The sequence below is a fragment of the Schistocerca serialis genome, unplaced genomic scaffold (assembly GCF_023864345.2).
Source record: "Schistocerca serialis cubense isolate TAMUIC-IGC-003099 unplaced genomic scaffold, iqSchSeri2.2 HiC_scaffold_1363, whole genome shotgun sequence".
Taxonomy (NCBI): domain Eukaryota; kingdom Metazoa; phylum Arthropoda; class Insecta; order Orthoptera; family Acrididae; genus Schistocerca; species Schistocerca serialis.
This window is the reverse complement of record NW_026047584.1, coordinates 13,266,059-13,291,026: the sequence shown is the minus strand read 5'-3', so window position 1 is coordinate 13,291,026 and position 24,968 is coordinate 13,266,059.

Genomic DNA, 24,968 nt, shown 5'->3' with positions numbered 1-24,968 from the left:
CTTTTGTATTTAATTCCGATGCAATTTCTGTGTTTCATCGTGAATAAGGTCAGAGGGATACAGTAAACCTGAAGTGAAGCATCGGAATCTATAACTAGTGGCACAGGAATGGTTCAAAAGATAGTCAGTAAGAAGAGTCAGTCTTTTTGTACTTAAGTCGACATTATGCTTTTTGTATTTGATTCCGATGTAATTTCTGTGTTTCATCGTCAATAAGAAGTTCAAAATGATACAGTTAACCTGAAGTGAAGCATAGGAATCAATAACTAGTGTCACAGGAATGGTTCAAAACATAGTCAGCAAGAAGAGTCAGTCTTCTTGTCCTTAAGTCGGCATTGTGCCTTTTGTATTTAATTCCGATGCAATTTCATTGTTTCATCGTCAATAAGAAGGTCCAAGGGATACAGAAAACCTGGCGTGAAGCATCGGAATCTATAACAAGTGTCAATGGAATGGTTCAAAACATAGACACTAAGAAGAGTCAGTCATCTTGTACTTAAGTCGGCATTCAGCCTTTTGTATTTAATTCCGATGCAATTTCTGTGTTTCATCGTCAATAAGAAGGTCAGAGGGATACAATAAACCTGGAGTGAAGCATCGGAATCAATAACTAGTGTCACAGGAATGGTTCAAAACATAGTCAGTAAGAAGAGTCAGTCTTCTTGTCCTTAAGTCGGCATTGCCCCTTTTGTATTAAATTCCGATGCAATTTCTGTGTTCATCGTCAATAAGAAGGTACAAGGGATACAGTAAACCTGAAGTCAGGCATCGGAATCTGTAATTAGTGTCACAGGAATGGTTCAAAACATAGACAGTAAGAAGAGTCAGTATTCTTGTACTTAATTCGGCATTGTGCCTTTTCTATTGAATTCCGATGCAACTTCTGTGTTTCATCGTCAATGAGAAGGTCAGAGTGATACAGTAAACCTGATGTGAAGCATCGGAATCGATAACTAGTGTCACAGGAATGGTTCAAAACATAGTCAGTAAGAAGAGTCAGTCTTCTTGTCCTTAAGTCAGCATTGTGCCTTTTGTATTTAATTCCGGTGCAACTTCTGTGTTTCATCGTCAATACGAAAGTCAGAGGGATACAGTAAACCTGAAGTGAAGCATCGGAATCTATAACTTGTGTCACAGGAATGGTTCAAAACATAGAGAGTAAGAAGAGTCATTTTTCTTGTACTTAAGTCGGCACTGTGCCTTTTGTATTTAATTCCGATGCAAATTCTGTGTTTCATCGTCAATAAGAAGGTCAGAGGCATACAGTAAACCTGAAGTGAAGCATCGGAATCTATAACTAGTGTCACAGGAATTGTTCAAACATAGACAGTAAGAAGAGTCAGTCGGTATTGTGCCTTTTGTATTTAATTCCGATGCAATTTCTGTGTTTCATCGTGAATAAGGTCAGAGGGATACAGTAAACCTGAAGTGAAGCATTGGAATTTCAGTGTTTCATCGTCAATAAGAAGTTAAAAGGGATACAGTGAACCTGGAGTGAAGCATCGGAATCTCTAAGTAGAGTCACAGGAATGGTTCAAAACATAGACAGTAAGAAGAGTCAGTCTTCTTGTACTTGAGTCGGCATTGTGCCTTTTGTATTAAATTCCGATGCAATTTCTGTGTTTCATCGTCAATAAGACGGTCCAAGGGATTCAGTAAACCTGAAGTCAAGCATCGGAATCTATAACTAGTGTCACAGGAATGGTTCAAAGCATAGAGAGTAAGAAGAGTCAGTTTTCTTGTACTTAAGTCGGCATTGTGCCTTTTGTATTTAATTCCGATGCAAATGCTGTGTTTCATCGTCAATAAGAAGGTCAGAGGCATACAGTATATGTGAAGTGAATCATCGGAATCTATAACTAGTGACACAGGAATTGCTCAAAACATAGACAGTAAGAAGAGTCAGCCTTGTTGTACTTAAGTCGGTATTGTGCCTTTTGAAATTAATTCCGATGCAATTTCTGTGTTTCATCGTGAATAAAGTCAGAGGGATACAGTAAACCTGAAGTGAAGCATCGGAATCTATAACTAGTGTCACAGGAATGGTTCAATCATAGACAGTAGGAAGAGTCATGCTTCATGTACTTAAGTCGGCATTTTGTCTTTTGTATTTAATTCCAATGCAATTGCAGTGTTTCATCGTCAATAAGAAGTTAAAAGGGATACAGTAAACCTGGAGTGAAGCATCGGAATCTATAACTAGTGTCAATGGAATGGTTCAAAACATAGACAGATAGAAGAGTCAGTCTTCTTGTACTTAAGTCGGCATTCTGCCTTTTGTAATTAATTCCGATGTAATTTCTGTGTTTCATCGTCAATAAGAAGGTCAGAGGGATACAGTAACCCTGAAGTGAAGCATCGGAATCTATAACTAGTGTCACAGAAATGGTTCAAAGCATAGTCAGTAAGAAGAGTCAGTCTTCTTGTACTTAAGTCGCCATTGTGCCTTTTTTATTTAATTTCGATGCAATTTCTGTGTTTCATCGTCAATAAGAAGGTCAGAGGGATACAGTCAACCTGAAGTGAAGCATCGGAATCTATAACTAGTGTCTCAGGAATGGTTCAAAACATAGTCAGTAAGAAGATCAGTCTTCTTCTACTTAAGTCGGCATTGTGCCTTTTCTCTTTAATTCCGATGCAATTACTGTGTTCATCGTCAATAAGAAGGTCCAAGGGATACACTAAATCGACAGTGAAGCATCGGAATCTATAACTAGTGTCACAGGAATTGTTCAGAACATAGACATTAAGAAGAGTCAGTCTCCTTGTACTTAAGTCGGTATTGTGCCTTTTGCATTTAGTTCCGGTGCAATTTCTGTGTTTCATCGTCAATACGAAAGTCAGTGGGATACAGTAAACCTGAAGTGAGAATCGGAATCTATAACTAGTTTCACAGGAATGGTTCAAAACATAGTCAGTAAGAAGAGTCAGTCTTCTTGTACTTAAGTCGGCCTTGGGCCTTTTGTATTTAATTCCGATGCATTTTCTGGGTTTCATCGTCAATAAGAAGGTCCAAGGGATACAGTAAACCTGGAGTGAAGCATCGGAATCTATAACTAGTGTCACAGGAATGTTTCAAAACATAGACAGTAAGATGATACAGTCTTCTTGTACTTAAGTCGTCATTGTGTCTTCTCGTATTTAAATCCGATGCAATTTCTGTGTTTCATCGTCAATAAGAAGGTCCAAGGGATACAGTAAACCTGAAGTGAAGCATCGCAATAAATAACTAGTGTCACAGGAATGGTTCAAAGCAAGACAGTAGGAAGAGTCAGTCTTCTTGTACTTAAAACGCATTGTGCCTTTTCTATTTAATTCCGATGCAATTTCTGTGTTTCATCGTCAATAAGAAGGTCAGAGGGATACAGTAAACCTGATGGGAAGCATTGGAATCTATAACTAGTGTCAAAGGAATGGTTCAAAGCATAGACAGGAAGAAGAGTCAGTCTTCTTGTACTTGAGTCGGCATTGTGCCTTTTGTATTAAATTCCGATGCATTTTCTGTGGTTCATAGTCAATAATAAGTCCAAGGGATTCAGTAAACCTGAAGTGAAGCATCGCAATCTATAACTGGTGTCACAGGAATGGTTCGAAACATAGAGAGTAAGAAGAGTCAGTTTTCTTGTACTTAAGTCGGCATTGTGCCTTTTGTATTTAATTCCGATGGAAATGCTGTGTTTCATCGTCAATAAGAAGGTCAGAGGCATACAGTAAATGTGAAGTGAAGTATCGGAATCTATAACTAGTGTCACAGGAATTGTTCAAAACATAGACAGTAAGAAGATACAGTCTTCTTGTACTTAAGTCGGTATTGTGCCTTTTGAAATTAATTCCGATGCAATTTCTGTGTTTCATCGTGAATAAGGTCAGAGGGATACAGTAAACCTGAAGTGAAGCATCGGAATCTATAACTAGTGTCACAGGAATGGATCAAACATAGACAGTAGGAAGAGTCAGTCTTCTTGTACTTAAGTCGGCATTTTGTCTTTTGTATTTAATTCCAATGCAATTTCAGTGTTTCATCGTCAATACGAAGTTAAAAGGGATATAGTAAACCTGGAGTGAAGCATCGGAATCTATATCTAGTGTCAATGGAATGGTTCAAAACATAGACAGAAAGAAGAGTCAGTCTTCTTGTCCTTAAGTTGGCATTGTGCTTTTTTGTATTTCATTCCGGTGCAATTTCTGTGTTTCATCGTCAATAGGAAGGTCAGGAGATACAGTAAACCTGAAGTGAAGCATCGGAATCTATAACTAGTGCCACAGGAATGGTTCAAAGCATAGCCAGTAAGAAGAGTCAGTATTCCTGTACTTGAGTCGGCATTGTCCCTTTTGTATTAAATTCCGATGCAATTTCAGTGTTTCATCGTCAATAAGAAGGTCCAAGGGATACAGTAAACCTGAAGTCAAGCATCGGAATTTGTAACTAGTGTCACAGGCAGGGTTCAAAACATAGACAGTAAGAAGAGTCAGCCTTCTTGTACTTAATTCGGCATTGTGCGTTTTCTATTTAATTCCGATGCAATTTCTGTGTTTCATCGTCAATAAGAAGGTCAGAGGGATAATGTAAACCTCAAGTGAAGCGTCGGAACCTATAACTAGTGTCACATGAATGGTTCAAAACATAGACAGTAAGAAGAGTCAGTTTTCTTGTACTTAAGTCAGCATTGTGCCTTTTGTATTTATTTCCGATGCAATTTCTATGTTTCATCGTCAATAAGAATGTCAGAGGGATACAGTAAACCTGAAGTGAAGCATCGGAATCTATAACTAGTGTCACAGGAATTGTTCAAAACATAGACAGTAAGAAGAGTCAGTCGGTATTGTGCCTTTTGAATTTAATTCCGATGCAATTTCTGTGTTTCATCGTGAATAAGGTCAGAGGGATACAGTAAACCTGAAGTGAAGCATCGGAATCTATAACTAGTGGCACAGGAATGGTTCAAAAGATAGTCAGTAAGAAGAGTCAGTCTTTTTGTACTTAAGTCGACATTATGCTTTTTGTATTTGATTCCGATGTAATTTCTGTGTTTCATCGTCAATAAGAAGTTCAAAATGATACAGTTAACCTGAAGTGAAGCATAGGAATCAATAACTAGTGTCACAGGAATGGTTCAAAACATAGTCAGCAAGAAGAGTCAGTTTTCTTGTCCTTAAGTCGGCATTGTGCCTTTTGTATTTAATTCCGATGCAATTTCAGTGTTTCATCGTCAATAAGAAGGTCCAAGGGATACAGAAAACCTGGCGTGAAGCATCGGAATCTATAACAAGTGTAAATGGAATGGTTCAAAACATAGACACTAAGAAGAGTCAGTCATCTTGTACTTAAGTCGGCATTCAGCCTTTTGTATTTAATTCCGATGCAATTTCTGTGTTTCATCGTCAATAAGAAGGTCAGAGGGATACACTAAAACTGGAGTGAAGCATCGGAATCAATAACTAGTGTCACAGGAATGGTTCAAAACATAGTCAGTAAGAAGAGTCAGTCTTCTTGTCCTTAAGCCGGCATTGCCCCTTTTGTATTAAATTCCGATGCAATTTCTGTGTTTCATCGTCAATAAGAAGGTCAGAGGGATAATGTAAGCCTCAAGTGAAGCGTCGGAACCTATAACTAGTGTCACATGAATGGTTCAAAACATAGACAGTAAGAAGAGTCAGTTTTCTTGTACTTAAGTCAGCATTGTGCCATTTGTATTCATTTCGGATGCAATTTCTATGTTTCATCGTCAATAAGAATGTCAGAGGGATACAGTAAACCTGAAGTGAAGCATCGGAATCTATAACTAGTGTCACAGGAATTGTTCAAAACATAGACAGTAAGAAGAGTCAGTCGGTATTGTGCCTTTTGTATTTAATTCCGATGCAATTTCTGTGTTTCATCGTGAATAAGGTCAGAGGGATACAGTAAACCTGAAGTGAAGCATCGGAATCTATAACTAGTGGCACAGGAATGGTTCAAAAGATAGTCAGTAAGAAGAGTCAGTCTTTTTGTACTTAAGTCGACATTATGCTTTTTGTATTTGATTCCGATGTAATTTCTGTGTTTCATCGTCAATAAGAAGTTCAAAATGATACAGTTAACCTGAAGTGAAGCATAGGAATCAATAACTAGTGTCACAGGAATGGTTCAAAACATAGTCAGCAAGAAGAGTCAGTCTTCTTGTCCTTAAGTCGGCATTGTGCCTTTTGTATTTAATTCCGATGCAATTTCATTGTTTCATCGTCAATAAGAAGGTCCAAGGGATACAGAAAACCTGGCGTGAAGCATCGGAATCTATAACAAGTGTCAATGGAATGGTTCAAAACATAGACACTAAGAAGAGTCAGTCATCTTGTACTTAAGTCGGCATTCAGCCTTTTGTATTTAATTCCGATGCAATTTTTGTGTTTCATCGTCAATAAGAAGGTCAGAGGGATACAATAAACCTGGAGTGAAGCATCGGAATCAATAACTAGTGTCACAGGAATGGTTCAAAACATAGTCAGTAAGAAGAGTCAGTCTTCTTGTCCTTAAGTCGGCATTGCCCCTTTTGTATTAAATTCCGATGCAATTTCTGTGTTCATCGTCAATAAGAAGGTACAAGGGATACAGTAAACCTGAAGTCAGGCATCGGAATCTGTAATTAGTGTCACAGGAATGGTTCAAAACATAGACAGTAAGAAGAGTCAGTATTCTTGTACTTAATTCGGCATTGTGCCTTTTCTATTGAATTCCGATGCAACTTCTGTGTTTCATCGTCAATGAGAAGGTCAGAGTGATACAGTAAACCTGATGTGAAGCATCGGAATCGATAACTAGTGTCACAGGAATGGTTCAAAACATAGTCAGTAAGAAGAGTCAGTCTTCTTGTCCTTAAGTCAGCATTGTGCCTTTTGTATTTAATTCCGGTGCAACTTCTGTGTTTCATCGTCAATACGAAAGTCAGAGGGATACAGTAAACCTGAAGTGAAGCATCGGAATCTATAACTTGTGTCACAGGAATGGTTCAAAACATAGAGAGTAAGAAGAGTCATTTTTCTTGTACTTAAGTCGGCACTGTGCCTTTTGTATTTAATTCCGATGCAAATTCTGTGTTTCATCGTCAATAAGAAGGTCAGAGGCATACAGTAAACCTGAAGTGAAGCATCGGAATCTATAACTAGTGTCACAGGAATTGTTCAAACATAGACAGTAAGAAGAGTCAGTCGGTATTGTGCCTTTTGTATTTAATTCCGATGCAATTTCTGTGTTTCATCGTGAATAAGGTCAGAGGGATACAGTAAACCTGAAGTGAAGCATTGGAATTTCAGTGTTTCATCGTCAATAAGAAGTTAAAAGGGATACAGTGAACCTGGAGTGAAGCATCGGAATCTCTAAGTAGAGTCACAGGAATGGTTCAAAACATAGACAGTAAGAAGAGTCAGTCTTCTTGTACTTGAGTCGGCATTGTGCCTTTTGTATTAAATTCCGATGCAATTTCTGTGTTTCATCGTCAATAAGACGGTCCAAGGGATTCAGTAAACCTGAAGTCAAGCATCGGAATCTATAACTAGTGTCACAGGAATGGTTCAAAGCATAGAGAGTAAGAAGAGTCAGTTTTCTTGTACTTAAGTCGGCATTGTGCCTTTTGTATTTAATTCCGATGCAAATGCTGTGTTTCATCGTCAATAAGAAGGTCAGAGGCATACAGTATATGTGAAGTGAATCATCGGAATCTATAACTAGTGACACAGGAATTGCTCAAAACATAGACAGTAAGAAGAGTCAGCCTTGTTGTACTTAAGTCGGTATTGTGCCTTTTGAAATTAATTCCGATGCAATTTCTGTGTTTCATCGTGAATAAAGTCAGAGGGATACAGTAAACCTGAAGTGAAGCATCGGAATCTATAACTAGTGTCACAGGAATGGTTCAATCATAGACAGTAGGAAGAGTCATGCTTCATGTACTTAAGTCGGCATTTTGTCTTTTGTATTTAATTCCAATGCAATTGCAGTGTTTCATCGTCAATAAGAAGTTAAAAGGGATACAGTAAACCTGGAGTGAAGCATCGGAATCTATAACTAGTGTCAATGGAATGGTTCAAAACATAGACAGATAGAAGAGTCAGTCTTCTTGTACTTAAGTCGGCATTCTGCCTTTTGTAATTAATTCCGATGTAATTTCTGTGTTTCATCGTCAATAAGAAGGTCAGAGGGATACAGTAACCCTGAAGTGAAGCATCGGAATCTATAACTAGTGTCACAGAAATGGTTCAAAGCATAGTCAGTAAGAAGAGTCAGTCTTCTTGTACTTAAGTCGCCATTGTGCCTTTTTTATTTAATTTCGATGCAATTTCTGTGTTTCATCGTCAATAAGAAGGTCAGAGGGATACAGTCAACCTGAAGTGAAGCATCGGAATCTATAACTAGTGTCTCAGGAATGGTTCAAAACATAGTCAGTAAGAAGATCAGTCTTCTTCTACTTAAGTCGGCATTGTGCCTTTTCTCTTTAATTCCGATGCAATTACTGTGTTCATCGTCAATAAGAAGGTCCAAGGGATACACTAAATCGACAGTGAAGCATCGGAATCTATAACTAGTGTCACAGGAATTGTTCAGAACATAGACATTAAGAAGAGTCAGTCTCCTTGTACTTAAGTCGGTATTGTGCCTTTTGCATTTAGTTCCGGTGCAATTTCTGTGTTTCATCGTCAATACGAAAGTCAGTGGGATACAGTAAACCTGAAGTGAGAATCGGAATCTATAACTAGTTTCACAGGAATGGTTCAAAACATAGTCAGTAAGAAGAGTCAGTCTTCTTGTACTTAAGTCGGCCTTGGGCCTTTTGTATTTAATTCCGATGCATTTTCTGGGTTTCATCGTCAATAAGAAGGTCCAAGGGATACAGTAAACCTGGAGTGAAGCATCGGAATCTATAACTAGTGTCACAGGAATGTTTCGAAACATAGACAGTAAGATGATACAGTCTTCTTGTACTTAAGTCGTCATTGTGTCTTCTCGTATTTAAATCCGATGCAATTTCTGTGTTTCATCGTCAATAAGAAGGTCCAAGGGATACAGTAAACCTGAAGTGAAGCATCGGAATAAATAACTAGTGTCACAGGAATGGTTCAAAGCAAGACAGTAGGAAGAGTCAGTCTTCTTGTACTTAATACGGCATTGTGCCTTTTCTATTTAATTCCGATGCAATTTCTGTGTTTCATCTTCAATAAGAAGGTCAGAGGGATACAGTAAACCTGATGGGAAGCATTGGAATCTATAACTAGTGTCAAAGGAATGGTTCAAAGCATAGACAGGAAGAAGAGTCAGTCTTCTTGTACTTGAGTCGGCATTGTGCCTTTTGTATTAAATTCCGATGCATTTTCTGTGGTTCATAGTCAATAATAAGTCCAAGGGATTCAGTAAACCTGAAGTGAAGCATCGCAATCTATAACTGGTGTCACAGGAATGGTTCAAAACATAGAGAGTAAGAAGAGTCAGTTTTCTTGTACTTAAGTCGGCATTGTGCCTTTTGTATTTAATTCCGATGGAAATGCTGTGTTTCATCGTCAATAAGAAGGTCAGAGGCATACAGTAAATGTGAAGTGAAGTATCGGAATCTATAACTAGTGTCACAGGAATTGTTCAAAACATAGACAGTAAGAAGATACAGTCTTCTTGTACTTAAGTCGGTATTGTGCCTTTTGAAATTAATTCCGATGCAATTTCTGTGTTTCATCGTGAATAAGGTCAGAGGGATACAGTAAACCTGAAGTGAAGCATCGGAATCTATAACTAGTGTCACAGGAATGGATCAAACATAGACAGTAGAAAGAGTCAGTCTTCTTGTACTGAAGTCGGCATTTTGTCTTTTGTATTTAATTCCAATGCAATTTCAGTGTTTCATCGTCAATACGAAGTTAAAAGGGATATAGTAAACCTGGAGTGAAGCATCGGAATCTATATCTAGTGCCAATGGAATGGTTCAAAACATAGACACTAAGAAGAGTCAGTATTCTTGTACTTAATTCGGCATTGTGCCTTTTCTATTGAATTCCGATGCAACTTCTGTGTTTCATCGTCAATGAGAAGGTCAGAGTGATACAGTAAACCTGATGTGAAGCATCGGAATCGATAACTAGTGTCACAGGAATGGTTCAAAACATAGTCAGTAAGAAGAGTCAGTCTTCTTGTCCTTAAGTCAGCATTGTGCCTTTTGTATTTAATTCCGGTGCAACTTCTGTGTTTCATCGTCAATACGAAAGTCAGAGGGATACAGTAAACCTGAAGTGAAGCATCGGAATCTATAACTTGTGTCACAGGAATGGTTCAAAACATAGAGAGTAAGAAGAGTCATTTTTCTTGTACTTAAGTCGGCACTGTGCCTTTTGTATTTAATTCCGATGCAAATTCTGTGTTTCATCGTCAATAAGAAGGTCAGAGGCATACAGTAAACCTGAAGTGAAGCATCGGAATCTATAACTAGTGTCACAGGAATTGTTCAAACATAGACAGTAAGAAGAGTCAGTCGGTATTGTGCCTTTTGTATTTAATTCCGATGCAATTTCTGTGTTTCATCGTGAATAAGGTCAGAGGGATACAGTAAACCTGAAGTGAAGCATTGGAATTTCAGTGTTTCATCGTCAATAAGAAGTTAAAAGGGATACAGTGAACCTGGAGTGAAGCATCGGAATCTCTAAGTAGAGTCACAGGAATGGTTCAAAACATAGACAGTAAGAAGAGTCAGTCTTCTTGTACTTGAGTCGGCATTGTGCCTTTTGTATTAAATTCCGATGCAATTTCTGTGTTTCATCGTCAATAAGACGGTCCAAGGGATTCAGTAAACCTGAAGTCAAGCATCGGAATCTATAACTAGTGTCACAGGAATGGTTCAAAGCATAGAGAGTAAGAAGAGTCAGTTTTCTTGTACTTAAGTCGGCATTGTGCCTTTTGTATTTAATTCCGATGCAAATGCTGTGTTTCATCGTCAATAAGAAGGTCAGAGGCATACAGTATATGTGAAGTGAATCATCGGAATCTATAACTAGTGACACAGGAATTGCTCAAAACATAGACAGTAAGAAGAGTCAGCCTTGTTGTACTTAAGTCGGTATTGTGCCTTTTGAAATTAATTCCGATGCAATTTCTGTGTTTCATCGTGAATAAAGTCAGAGGGATACAGTAAACCTGAAGTGAAGCATCGGAATCTATAACTAGTGTCACAGGAATGGTTCAATCATAGACAGTAGGAAGAGTCATGCTTCATGTACTTAAGTCGGCATTTTGTCTTTTGTATTTAATTCCAATGCAATTGCAGTGTTTCATCGTCAATAAGAAGTTAAAAGGGATACAGTAAACCTGGAGTGAAGCATCGGAATCTATAACTAGTGTCAATGGAATGGTTCAAAACATAGACAGATAGAAGAGTCAGTCTTCTTGTACTTAAGTCGGCATTCTGCCTTTTGTAATTAATTCCGATGTAATTTCTGTGTTTCATCGTCAATAAGAAGGTCAGAGGGATACAGTAACCCTGAAGTGAAGCATCGGAATCTATAACTAGTGTCACAGAAATGGTTCAAAGCATAGTCAGTAAGAAGAGTCAGTCTTCTTGTACTTAAGTCGCCATTGTGCCTTTTTTATTTAATTTCGATGCAATTTCTGTGTTTCATCGTCAATAAGAAGGTCAGAGGGATACAGTCAACCTGAAGTGAAGCATCGGAATCTATAACTAGTGTCTCAGGAATGGTTCAAAACATAGTCAGTAAGAAGATCAGTCTTCTTCTACTTAAGTCGGCATTGTGCCTTTTCTCTTTAATTCCGATGCAATTACTGTGTTCATCGTCAATAAGAAGGTCCAAGGGATACACTAAATCGACAGTGAAGCATCGGAATCTATAACTAGTGTCACAGGAATTGTTCAGAACATAGACATTAAGAAGAGTCAGTCTCCTTGTACTTAAGTCGGTATTGTGCCTTTTGCATTTAGTTCCGGTGCAATTTCTGTGTTTCATCGTCAATACGAAAGTCAGTGGGATACAGTAAACCTGAAGTGAGAATCGGAATCTATAACTAGTTTCACAGGAATGGTTCAAAACATAGTCAGTAAGAAGAGTCAGTCTTCTTGTACTTAAGTCGGCCTTGGGCCTTTTGTATTTAATTCCGATGCATTTTCTGGGTTTCATCGTCAATAAGAAGGTCCAAGGGATACAGTAAACCTGGAGTGAAGCATCGGAATCTATAACTAGTGTCACAGGAATGTTTCAAAACATAGACAGTAAGATGATACAGTCTTCTTGTACTTAAGTCGTCATTGTGTCTTCTCGTATTTAAATCCGATGCAATTTCTGTGTTTCATCGTCAATAAGAAGGTCCAAGGGATACAGTAAACCTGAAGTGAAGCATCGGAATAAATAACTAGTGTCACAGGAATGGTTCAAAGCAAGACAGTAGGAAGAGTCAGTCTTCTTGTACTTAATACGGCATTGTGCCTTTTCTATTTAATTCCGATGCAATTTCTGTGTTTCATCTTCAATAAGAAGGTCAGAGGGATACAGTAAACCTGATGGGAAGCATTGGAATCTATAACTAGTGTCAAAGGAATGGTTCAAAGCATAGACAGGAAGAAGAGTCAGTCTTCTTGTACTTGAGTCGGCATTGTGCCTTTTGTATTAAATTCCGATGCATTTTCTGTGGTTCATAGTCAATAATAAGTCCAAGGGATTCAGTAAACCTGAAGTGAAGCATCGCAATCTATAACTGGTGTCACAGGAATGGTTCAAAACATAGAGAGTAAGAAGAGTCAGTTTTCTTGTACTTAAGTCGGCATTGTGCCTTTTGTATTTAATTCCGATGGAAATGCTGTGTTTCATCGTCAATAAGAAGGTCAGAGGCATACAGTAAATGTGAAGTGAAGTATCGGAATCTATAACTAGTGTCACAGGAATTGTTCAAAACATAGACAGTAAGAAGATACAGTCTTCTTGTACTTAAGTCGGTATTGTGCCTTTTGAAATTAATTCCGATGCAATTTCTGTGTTTCATCGTGAATAAGGTCAGAGGGATACAGTAAACCTGAAGTGAAGCATCGGAATCTATAACTAGTGTCACAGGAATGGATCAAACATAGACAGTAGAAAGAGTCAGTCTTCTTGTACTGAAGTCGGCATTTTGTCTTTTGTATTTAATTCCAATGCAATTTCAGTGTTTCATCGTCAATACGAAGTTAAAAGGGATATAGTAAACCTGGAGTGAAGCATCGGAATCTATATCTAGTGCCAATGGAATGGTTCAAAACATAGACAGAAAGAAGAGTCAGTCTTCTTGTTCTTAAGTTGGCATTGTGCTTTTTTGAATTTAATTCCGGTGCAATTTCTGTGTTTCATCGTCAATAGGAAGGTCAGAGGGATACAGTAAACCTGAAGTGAAACATCGGAATCTATAACTAGTGTCACAGGAATGGTTCAAAGCGTAGCCAGTAAGAAGAGTCAGTATTCCTGTACTTGAGTCGGCATTGTCCCTTTTGTATTAAATTCCGATGCAATTTCGGTGTTTCATCGTCAATAAGAAGGTCCAAGGGATACAGTAAACCTGAAGACAAGCATCGGAATTTGTAACTAGTGTCACAGGAATGGTTCGATACATAGACAGTAAGAAGAGTCAGCCTTCTTGTACTTAATTCGGCATTGTGCCTTTTCTATTTAATTCCGATGCAATTTCTATGTTTCATCGTCAATAAGAATGTCAGAGGGATACAGTAAACCTGAAGTAAAGCATCGGAATCTATAACTTGTGGCACAGGAATGGATCAAAAGATAGTCAGTAAGAAGAGTCAGTCTTTTTGTACTTAAGTCGACATTATGCCTCTTGTATTTGATTCCGATGTAATTTCTGTGTTTCATCGTCAATAAGAAGTTCAAAATGATACAGTTAACCTGAAGTGAAGCATCGGAATCAATAACTAGTGTCACAGGAATGGTTCAAAACATAGTCAGTTAGAAGAGTCAGTCTTCTTGTCCTTAAGTCGGCATTGTGCCTTTCGTATTTAATTCCGATGCAATTTCAGTGTTTCATCGTCAATAAGAAGGTCCAAGGGATACAGAAAACCTGGCGTGAAGCATCGGAATCTATAACAAGTGTCAATGGAATGTTTCAAAACATAGACACTAAGAAGAGTCAGTCATCTTGTACTTAAGTCGGCATTCAGCCTTTTGTATTTAATTCCGATGCAATTTTTGTGTTTCATCGTCAATAAGAAGGTCAGAGGGATACAATAAACCTGGAGTGAAGCATCGGAATCAATAACTAGTGTCACAGGAATGGTTCAAAACATAGTCAGTAAGAAGAGTCAGTCTTCTTGTCCTTAAGTCGGTATTGCCCCTTTTGTATTAAATTCCAATGCAATTTCTGTGTTCATCGTCAATAAGAAGGTACAAGGGATACAGTAAACCTGAAGTCAAGCATCGGAATCTGTAATTAGTGTCTCAGGAATGGTTCAAAACATAGACAGTAAGAAGAGTCAGTATTCTTGTACTTAATTCGGCATTGTGCCTTTTCTATTTAATTCCGATGCAACTTCTGTGTTTCATCGTCAATGAGAAGGTCAGAGGGATACAGTAAACCTGATGTGAAGCATCGGAATCGATAACTAGTGTCACAGGAATGGTTCAAAACATAGTCAGTAAGAAGAGTCAGTCTTCTTGTCCTTAAGTCAGCATTGTGCCTTTTGTATTTAATTCCGGTGCAACTTCTGTGTTTCATCGTCAATACGAATGTCAGAGGGATACAGTAAACCTGAAGTGAAGCATCGGAATCTATAACTTGTGTCACAGGAATGGTTCAAAACATAGAGAGTAAGAAGAGTCAGTTTTCTTGTACTTAAGTCGGCACTGTGCCTTTTGTATTTAATTCCGATGCAAATTCTGTGTTTCATCGTCAATAAGAAGGTCAGAGGCATACAGTAAACCTGAAGTGAAGCATCGGAATCTATAACTAGTGTCACAGGAATTGTTCAAAACATAGACAGTAAGAAGAGTCAGTCGGTATTGTGCCTTTTGTATTTAATTCCGATGCAATTTCTGTGTTTCATCATGAATAAGGTCAGAGGGATACAGTAAACCTGAAGTGAAGCATTGGAATTTCAGTGTTTCATCGTCAATAAGAAGTTAAAAGGGATACAGTAAACCTGGAGTGAAGCATCGGAATCTATAACTAGAGTCACAGGAATGGTTCAAAACATAGACAGTAAGAAGAGTCTGTCTTCTTGTACTTGAGTCGGCATTGTGCCTTTTGTATTAAATTCCGATGCAATTTCTGTGTTTCATCGTCAATAAGACGGTCCAAGGGATTCAGTAAACCTGAAGTCAAGCATCGGAATCTATAACTAGTGTCACAGGAATGGTTCAAAGCATAGAGAGTAAGAAGAGTCAGTTTTCTTGTACTTAAGTCGGCATTGTGCCTTTTGTATTTAATTCCGATGCAAATGCTGTGTTTCATCGTCAATAAGAAGGTCAGAGGCATACAGTAAATGTGAAGTGAATCATCGGAATCTATACCTAGTGACACAGGAATTGCTCAAAACATAGACAGTAAGAAGAGTCAGCCTTCTTGTACTTAAGTCGGTATTGTGCCTTTTGAAATTAATTCCGATGCAATTACTGTGTTTCATCGTGAATAAAGTCAGAGGGATACAGTAAACCTGAAGTGAAGCATCGGAATCTATAACTAGTGTCACAGGAATGGTTCAATCATAGACAGTAGGAAGAGTCATGCTTCATGTACTTAAGTCGGCATTTCGTCTTTTGTATTTAATTCCAATGCAATTTCAGTGTTTCATCGTCAATAAGAAGTTAAAAGGGATACAGTAAACCTGGAGTGAAGCATCGGAATCTATAACTAGTGTCAATGGAATGGTTCAAAACTTAGACAGAAAGAAGAGTCAGTCTTCTTGTTCTTATGTCGGCATTGTGCCTTTTGTATTTAATTCCGGTGCAATTTCTGTGTTTCATCGTCAATAGGAAGGTCAGAGGGATACACTAAACCTGAAGTGAAGCATCGGAATCTATAACTAGTGTCACAGGAATGGTTCTAAACATAGTCAGTAAGAAGAGTCAGTCTTCTTCTCCTTAAGTCGGCATTGTGCCTTTTGTGTTTAATTCCGATGCAATTTCAGTGTTTCAGCGTCAATAAGAAGGTCCAAAGGATACAGTAAACCTGGCGTGAAGCATTGGAATCTATAACAAGTGTCAATGGAATGGTTCAAAACATAGACAGTAAGAACAGTCAGTCATCTTGTACTTAAGTCGGCATTCTGCCTTTTGTAATAAATTCCGATGCAATTTCTGTGTTTCATCGTCAATAAGAAGGTCAGAGGGATACAGTAACCCTGAAGTGAAGCATCGGAATCTATAACTAGTGTCACAGAAATGGTTCAAAGCATAGTCAGTAAGAAGAGTCAGTCTTCTTGTACTTCAGTCGGAATTGTGCCTTTTGTGTTTAATTCCGATGCAATTTCTGTGTTTCATCGTCAATAAGAAGGTCAGAGGGATACAGTAAACCTGAAGTGAAGCATCGGAATCGATAACTAGTGTCACATAATGGTTCAAAACATAGTCAGTAAGAAGAGTCAGTCTTCTTGTCCTTAAGTGAGCATTGTGCCTTTTGTATTTAATTCAGGTGCAACTTCTGTGTTTCATCCTCAATACGGAAGTCAGAGGGATACAGTAAACCTGAAGTGAAGCATCGGAATCAATAACTAGTGTCACAGGAATGTTTCAAAACATAGACAGTAAGATGAGTCAGTCTTCTTCTCCTTAAGTCGGCATTGTGCCTTTTGTGTTTAATTCCGATGCAATTTCAGTGTTTCATCGTCAATAAGAAGGTCCAAAGGATACAGTAAACCTGGCGTGAAGCATTGGAATCTATAACAAGTGTCAATGGAATGGTTCAAAACATAGACAGTAAGAACAGTCAGTCATCTTGTACTTAAGTCGGCATTCTGCCTTTTGTAATTAATTCCGATGCAATTTCTGTGTTTCATCGCCAATAAGAAGGTCAGAGGGATACAGTAACCCTGAAGTGAAGCATCGGAATCTATAACTAGTGTCACAGAAATGGTTCAAAGCATAGTCAGTAAGAAGAGTCAGTCTTCTTGTACTTAAGTCGCCATTGTGCCTTTTTTATTTAATTTCGATGCAATTTCTGTGTTTCATCGTCAATAAGAAGGTCAGAGGGATACAGTCAACCTGAAGTGAAGCATCGGAATCTATAACTAGTGTCTCAGGAATGGTTCAAAACATAGTCAGTAAGAAGATCAGTCTTCTTCTACTTAAGTCGGCATTGTGCCTTTTCTCTTTAATTCCGATGCAATTACTGTGTTCATCGTCAATAAGAAGGTCCAAGGGATACACTAAATCGACAGTGAAGCATCGGAATCTATAACTAGTGTCACAGGAATTGTTCAGAACATAGACATTAAGAAGAGTCAGTCTCCTTGTACTTAAGTCGGCATTGTGCCTTTTCTATTTAATTCCAAGGCAATTTCTGTGTGTCTTCGTCAATAAGAAGGTCAGAGGGATACATTAAACCTGAAGTGAAGCATCGGAATCTATAACTAGTCTCACAGGAATGGTTCAAAACATAGTCAGTAAGAAGAATCAGTCGTCTTGTCCTTAAGTCGGTATTGTGCCTTTTGCATTTAATTCCGGTGCAATTTCTGTGTTTCATCGTCAATACGAAAGTCAGTGGGATACAGTAAACCTGAAGTGAGAATCGGAATCTATAACTAGTTTCACAGGAATGGTTCAAAACATAGTCAGTAAGAAGAGTCAGTCTTCTTGTACTTAAGTCGGCCTTGGGCCTTTTGTATTTAATTCCGATGCATTTTCTGTGTTTCATCGTCAATAAGAAGGTCCAAGGGATACAGTAAACCTGGAGTGAAGCATCGGAAACTATAACTAGTGTCACAGGAATGTTTCAAAACATAGACAGTAAGATGATACAGTCTTCTTGTACTTAAGTCGTCATTGTGCCTTCTCGTATTTAATTCCGATGCAATTTCTGTGTTTCATCGTCAATAAGAAGGTCCAAGGGATACAGTAAACCTGAAGTGAAGCATCGGAATATATAACTAGTGTCACAGGAATGGTTCAAAGCAAGACAGTAGGAAGAGTCAGTCTTCTTGTACTTAATACGGCATTGTGCCTTTTCTATTTAATTCCGATGCAATTTCTGTGTTTCATCGTCAATAAGAAGGTCAGAGGGATACAGTAAACCTGAAGGGAAGCATTGGAATCAATAACTAGTGTCAAAGGAATGGTTCAAAGCATAGACAGGAAGAAGAGTCAGTCTTCTTGTACTTGAGTCGGCATTGTGCCTTTTGTATTAAATTCCGATGCATTTTCTGTGGTTCATAGTCAATAATAAGGTCCAAGGGATTCAGTAAACCTGAAGTGAAGCATCGGAATCTATAACTAGTGTCACAGGAATTGTTCAAAACATAGACAGTAAGAAGATACAGTCTTCTTGTACTTAAGTCGGTATTGTGCCTTTTGAAATTAATTCCGATGCAATTTCTGTGTTTCATCGTGAATAAGGTCACAGGGATACAGTAAACCTGAAGTGAAGCATCGGAATCTATAACTAGTGTCACAGGAATGGATCAAACATAGACAGTAGAAAGAGTCAGTCTTCTTGTACTGAAGTCGGCATTTTGTCTTTTGTATTTAATTCCAATGCAATATCAGTGTTTCATCGTCAATACGAAGTTAAAAGGGATATAGTAAACCTGGAGTGAAGCATCGGAATCTATATCTAGTGCCAATGGAATGGTTCAAAACATAGACAGAAAGAAGAGTCAGTCTTCTTGTTCTTAAGTTGGCATTGTGCTTTTTTGAATGTAATTCCGGTGCAATTTCTGTGTTTCATCGTCAATAGGAGGGTCAGAGGGATACAGTAAACCTGAAGTGAAACATCGGAATCTATAACTAGTGTCACAGGAATGGTTCAAAGCGTAGCCAGTAAGAAGAGTCAGTATTCCTGTACTTGAGTCGGCATTGTCCCTTTTGTATTAAATTCCGATGCAATTTCGGTGTTTCATCGTCAATAAGAAGGTCCAAGGGATACAGTAAACCTGAAGACAAGCATCGGAATTTGTAACTAGTGTCACAGGAATGGTTCGAAACATAGACAGTAAGAAGAGTCAGCCTTCTTGTACTTAATTCGGCATTGTGCCTTTTCTATTTAATTCCGATGCAATTTCTATGTTTCATCGTCAATAAGAATGTCAGAGGGATACAGTAAACCTGAAGTGAAGCATCGGAATCTATAACTTGTGGCACAGGAATGGATCAAAAGATAGTCAGTAAGAAGAGTCAGTCTTTTTGTACTTAAGTCGACATTATGCCTCTTGTATTTGATTCCGATGTAATTTCTGTGTTTCATCGTCAATAAGAAGTTCAAAATGATACAGTTAACCTGAAGTGAAGCATCGGAATCAATATCTAGTGTCACAGGAATGGTTCAAAACATAGTCAGTAAGAAGAGTCAGTCTTCTTGTCCTTAAGTCGGCATTGTGCCTTTTGTATTTAATTCCGATGCAATTTCAGTGTTTCATCGTCAATAAGAAGGTCCAAGGGATACAGAAAACCTGGCGTGAAGCATCGGAATCTATAACAAGTGTCAATGGAATGTTTCAAAACATAGACACTAAGAAGAGTCAGTCATCTTGTACTTAAGTCGGCATTCAGCCTTTTGTATTTAATTCCGATGCAATTTTTGTGTTTCATCGTCAATAAGAAGGTCAGAGGGATACAATAAACCTGGAGTGAAGCATCGGAATCAATAACTAGTGTCACAGGAATGGTTCAAAACATAGTCAGTAAGAAGAGTCAGTCTTCTTGTCCTTAAGTCGGTATTGCCCCTTTTGTATTAAATTCCGATGCAATTTCTGTGTTCATCGTCAATAAGAAGGTACAAGGGATACAGTAAACCTGAAGTCAAGCATCGGAATCTGTAATTAGTGTCTCAGGAATGGTTCAAAACATAGACAGTAAGAAGAGTCAGTATTCTTGTACTTAATTCGGCATTGTGCCTTTTCTATTTAATTCCGATGCAACTTCTGTGTTTCATCGTCAATGAGAAGGTCAGAGGGATACAGTAAACCTGATGTGAAGCATCGGAATCGATAACTAGTGTCACAGGAATGGTTCAAAACATAGTCAGTAAGAAGAGTCAGTCTTCTTGTCCTTAAGTCAGCATTGTGCCTTTTGTATTTAATTCCGGTGCAACTTCTGTGTTTCATCGTCAATACGAATGTCAGAGGGGTACAGTAAACCTGAAGTGAAGCATCGGAATCTATAACTTGTGTCACAGGAATGGTTCAAAACATAGAGAGTAAGAAGAGTCAGTTTTCTTGTACTTAAGTCGGCACTGTGCCTTTTGTATTTAATTCCGATGCAAATTCTGTGTTTCATCGTCAATAAGAAGGTCAGAGGCATACAGTAAACCTGAAGTGAAGCATCGGAATCTATAACTAGTGTCACAGGAATTGTTCAAAACATAGACAGTAAGAAGAGTCAGTCGGTATTGTGCCTTTTGTATTTAATTCCGATGCAATTTCTGTGTTTCATCATGAATAAGGTCAGAGGGATACAGTAAACCTGAAGTGAAGCATTGGAATTTCAGTGTTTCATCGTCAATAAGAAGTTAAAAGGGATACAGTAAACCTGGAGTGAAGCATCGGAATCTATAACTAGAGTCACAGGAATGGTTCAAAACATAGACAGTAAGAAGAGTCAGTCTTCTTGTACTTGAGTCGGCATTGTGCCTTTTGTATTAAATTCCGATGCAATTTCTGTGTTTCATCGTCAATAAGACGGTCCAAGGGATTCAGTAAACCTGAAGTCAAGCATCGGAATCTATAACTAGTGTCACAGGAATGGTTCAAAGCATAGAGAGTAAGAAGAGTCAGTTTTCTTGTACTTAAGTCGGCATTGACCCTTTTGTATTTAATTCCGATGCAAATGCTGTGTTTCATCGTCAATAAGAAGGTCAGAGGCATACAGTAAATGTGAAGTGAATCATCGGAATCTATACCTAGTGACACAGGAATTGCTCAAAACATAGACAGTAAGAAGAGTCAGCCTTCTTGTACTTAAGTCGGTATTGTGGCTTTTGAAATTAATTCCGATGCAATTACTGTGTTTCATGGTGAATAAAGTCAGAGGGATACAGTAAACCTGAAGTGAAGCATCGGAATCTATAACTAGTGTCACAGGAATGGTTCAATCATAGACAGTAGGAAGAGTCATGCTTCATGTACTTAAGTCGGCATTTCGTCTTTTGTATTTAATTCCAATGCAATTTCAGTGTTTCATCGTCAATAAGAAGTTAAAAGGGATACAGTAAACCTGGAGTGAAGCATCGGAATCTATAACTAGTGTCAATGGAATGGTTCAAAACTTAGACAGAAAGAAGAGTCAGTCTTCTTGTTCTTATGTCGGCATTGTGCCTTTTGTATTTAATTCCGGTGCAATTTCTGTGTTTCATCGTCAATAGGAAGGTCAGAGGGATACACTAAACCTGAAGTGAAGCATCGGAATCTATAACTAGTGTCACAGGAATGGTTCTAAACATAGTCAGTAAGAAGAGTCAGTCTTCTTCTCCTTAAGTCGGCATTGTGCCTTTTGTGTTTAATTCCGATGCAATTTCAGTGTTTCAGCGTCAATAAGAAGGTCCAAAGGATACAGTAAACCTGGCGTGAAGCATTGGAATCTATAACAAGTGTCAATGGAATGGTTCAAAACATAGACAGTAAGAACAGTCAGTCATCTTGTACTTAAGTCGGCATTCTGCCTTTTGTAATAAATTCCGATGCAATTTCTGTGTTTCATCGTCAATAAGAAGGTCAGAGGGATACAGTAACCCTGAAGTGAAGCATCGGAATCTATAACTAGTGTCACAGAAATGGTTCAAAGCATAGTCAGTAAGAAGAGTCGGTCTTCTTGTACTTCAGTCGGAATTGTGCCTTTTGTGTTTAATTCCGATGCAATTTCTGTGTTTCATCGTCAATAAGAAGGTCAGAGGGATACAGTAAACCTGAAGTGAAGCATCGGAATCGATAACTAGTGTCACATAATGGTTCAAAACATAGTCAGTAAGAAGAGTCAGTCTTCTTGTCCTTAAGTGAGCATTGTGCCTTTTGTATTTAATTCAGGTGCAACTTCTGTGTTTCATCCTCAATACGGAAGTCAGAGGGATACAGTAAACCTGATGTGAAGCATCGGAATCAATAACTAGTGTCACAGGAATGTTTCAAAACATAGACAGTAAGATGAGTCAGTCTTCTTGAACTTGAGTCGGCATTGTCCATTTTGTATTAAATTCCGATGCAATTTCTGTGTTTCATCGTCAATAAGAGGGTCCAAGCGATACAGTAAATCTGAAGTCAAGCATCGGAATTTATAACTAGTGTCACAGGAATGGTTCAAAACATAGACAGTAAGAAGAGTCAGTCTTCTTGTACTTAATTCGGAATTGTGCCTTTTCTATTTAATTCCGATGCAATTTCTGTGTTCCATCGTCAATAAGAAGGTCAGAGGGATAATGTAAACCTCAAGTGAAGCGTCGGAATCTATAAATAGTGTCACATGAATGGTTCAAAACATAGACAGTAAGAGGAGTCAGTTTTCTTGTACTTAAGTATGCATTGTGCCTTTTGTATTTATTTCCGATGCAATTTCTATGTTTCATCGTCAATAAGAATGTCAGAGGGATACAGTAAACCTGAAGTGAAGCATCGGAATCTATAACTAGTGTCGCAGGAATTGTTCAGAACATAGACAGTAAGAAGAGTCAGTCGGTATTGTACCTTTTGTATTTAATTCCGATGCAATTTCTGTGTTTCATCGTGAATAAGGTCAGAGGGATACAGTAAACCTGAAGTGAAGCATCGGAATCTATAACTAGTGGCACAGGAATAGTTCAAAAGATAGTCAGTAAGAAGAGTCTGTCTTTTTGTACTTAAGTCGGCATTATGCTTTTTGTATTTGATTCCGATGTAATTTCTGTGTTTTATCGTCAATAAGAAGTTCAAAATGATAGAGTAAACCTGAAGTGAAACATCGGAATCAATAACTAGTGTCACAGGAATGGTTCAAAACATAGTCAGTAAGAAGAGTCAGTCTTCTTTTCCTTAAGTCGGCATTGTGCCTTTAGTATTTAATTCCGATGCAATTTCAGTGTTTCATCGACAATAAGACGGTCCAAGGGATACAGAAAACCTGGCGTGAAGCATCGGAATCTATAACAAGTGTCAATGGAATGGTTCAAAACATAGACACTAAGAAGAGTCAGTCATCTTGAACTGAAGTCGGCATTCTGCCTTTTGTATTTAATTCCGATGCAATTTCTATGTTTCATCGTGAATAAGGTCAGAGGGATACAGCAAACCTGTAGTGAAGCGTCGGAATCTGTAATTAGTGTCACAGGAATGGTTCAAAACATAGACAGTAAGAAGAGTCAGTCTTCTTGTACTTAATTCGGCATTGTGCCTTTTCTATTTAATTCCGATGCAATTTCTGTGTTTCATCGTCAATAAGAAGTTCAGAGGGATATTGTAAACCTCAAGTGAAGCGTCGGAATCTATAACTAGTGTCACATGAATGGTTCAAAACATAGACAGTAAGAAGAGTCAGTCGGTATTGTGCCTTTTGTATTTAATTCCGATGCAATTTCTGTGTTTCATCGTGAATAAGGTCAGAGGGATACAGTAAATCTCAAGTGAAGCATCGGAATCTATAACTAGTGGCACAGGAATGGTTCAAAACATAGTCAGTAAGAAGAGTCAGTCTTTTTGTACTTAAGTCGGCATTATGCTTTCTGTATTTGATTCCGATGTAATTTCTGTGTTTCACCGTCAATAAGAAGTTCAAAATGATACAGTAAACCTGAAGTGATGCATCGGAATCAATAAGTAGTGTCACAGGAATGGTTCAAAACATAGACATTAAGAAGATTCAGTCTTCTTGTACATAAGTCCGTATTGTTCCTTTTGTATTTCATTCCAATGCAATTTCTGTGTTTCATCGTGAATAAGGTCAGAGGGATACAGTAAACCTGAAGTGAAGCATCGGAATCTATAACTAGTGTCACAGGAATGGTTCAAAACATAGACAGTAGGAAGAGTCAGTCTTCTTTTACTTAAGCCGGCATTTTGCCTTTTGTATTTAATTCGGATGCAATTGCAGTGTTTCATCGTCAATAAGAATTTAAAAGGGATACAGTAAACCTGGAGTGAAGCATCGGAATCTATAACTAGTGTCAATGGAATGGTTCAAAACATAGACAGTAAGAGGAGTCAGTCTTCATGTCCTTAAGTCGGCATTGTGCCTTTTTTATTTAATTCCGGTGCAATTTCTGTGTTTCATCGTCAATAAGAAGGTCAGAGGGATATAGTAAACCTGAAGTGAAGCATCGGAATCTATAACTAGTGTCACAGGAATTGTTCAAAACATAGTCAGTAAGAAAAGTCAGTCTTCTTGTACTTAAGTCGGCATTGTGCTTTTTGTATTTAATTCCGAGGCAATTTCTGTGTTTCATCGTCAATAAGAATGTCAGAGGGATACAGTAAACCTGAAGTGAAGCATCGGAATCTATAATTTGTGTCACAGGAATGGTTCAAAACATAGACAGTAAGAAGAGTCAGTTTTCTTGTACTTAAGTCGGCATTGTGCCTTTCGTATTTAATTCCGATGCAAATTCTGTGTTTCATCGTCAATAAGAAGGTCAGAGGCATACAGTTAACCTGAAGTGAAGCATCGGAATCTATAACTAGTGTCACAGGAATTGTTCAAAACATAGACAGTAAGAAGAGTCAGTCGGAATTGTGCCTTTTGTATTTATTTCCGATGCAATTTCTGTGTTTTATCGTGAATAAGGTCAGAGGGATCCAGTAAACCTGAAGTGAAGCATCGGAATCTATAACTAGTGGCACAGGAATGGTTCAAAACATAGT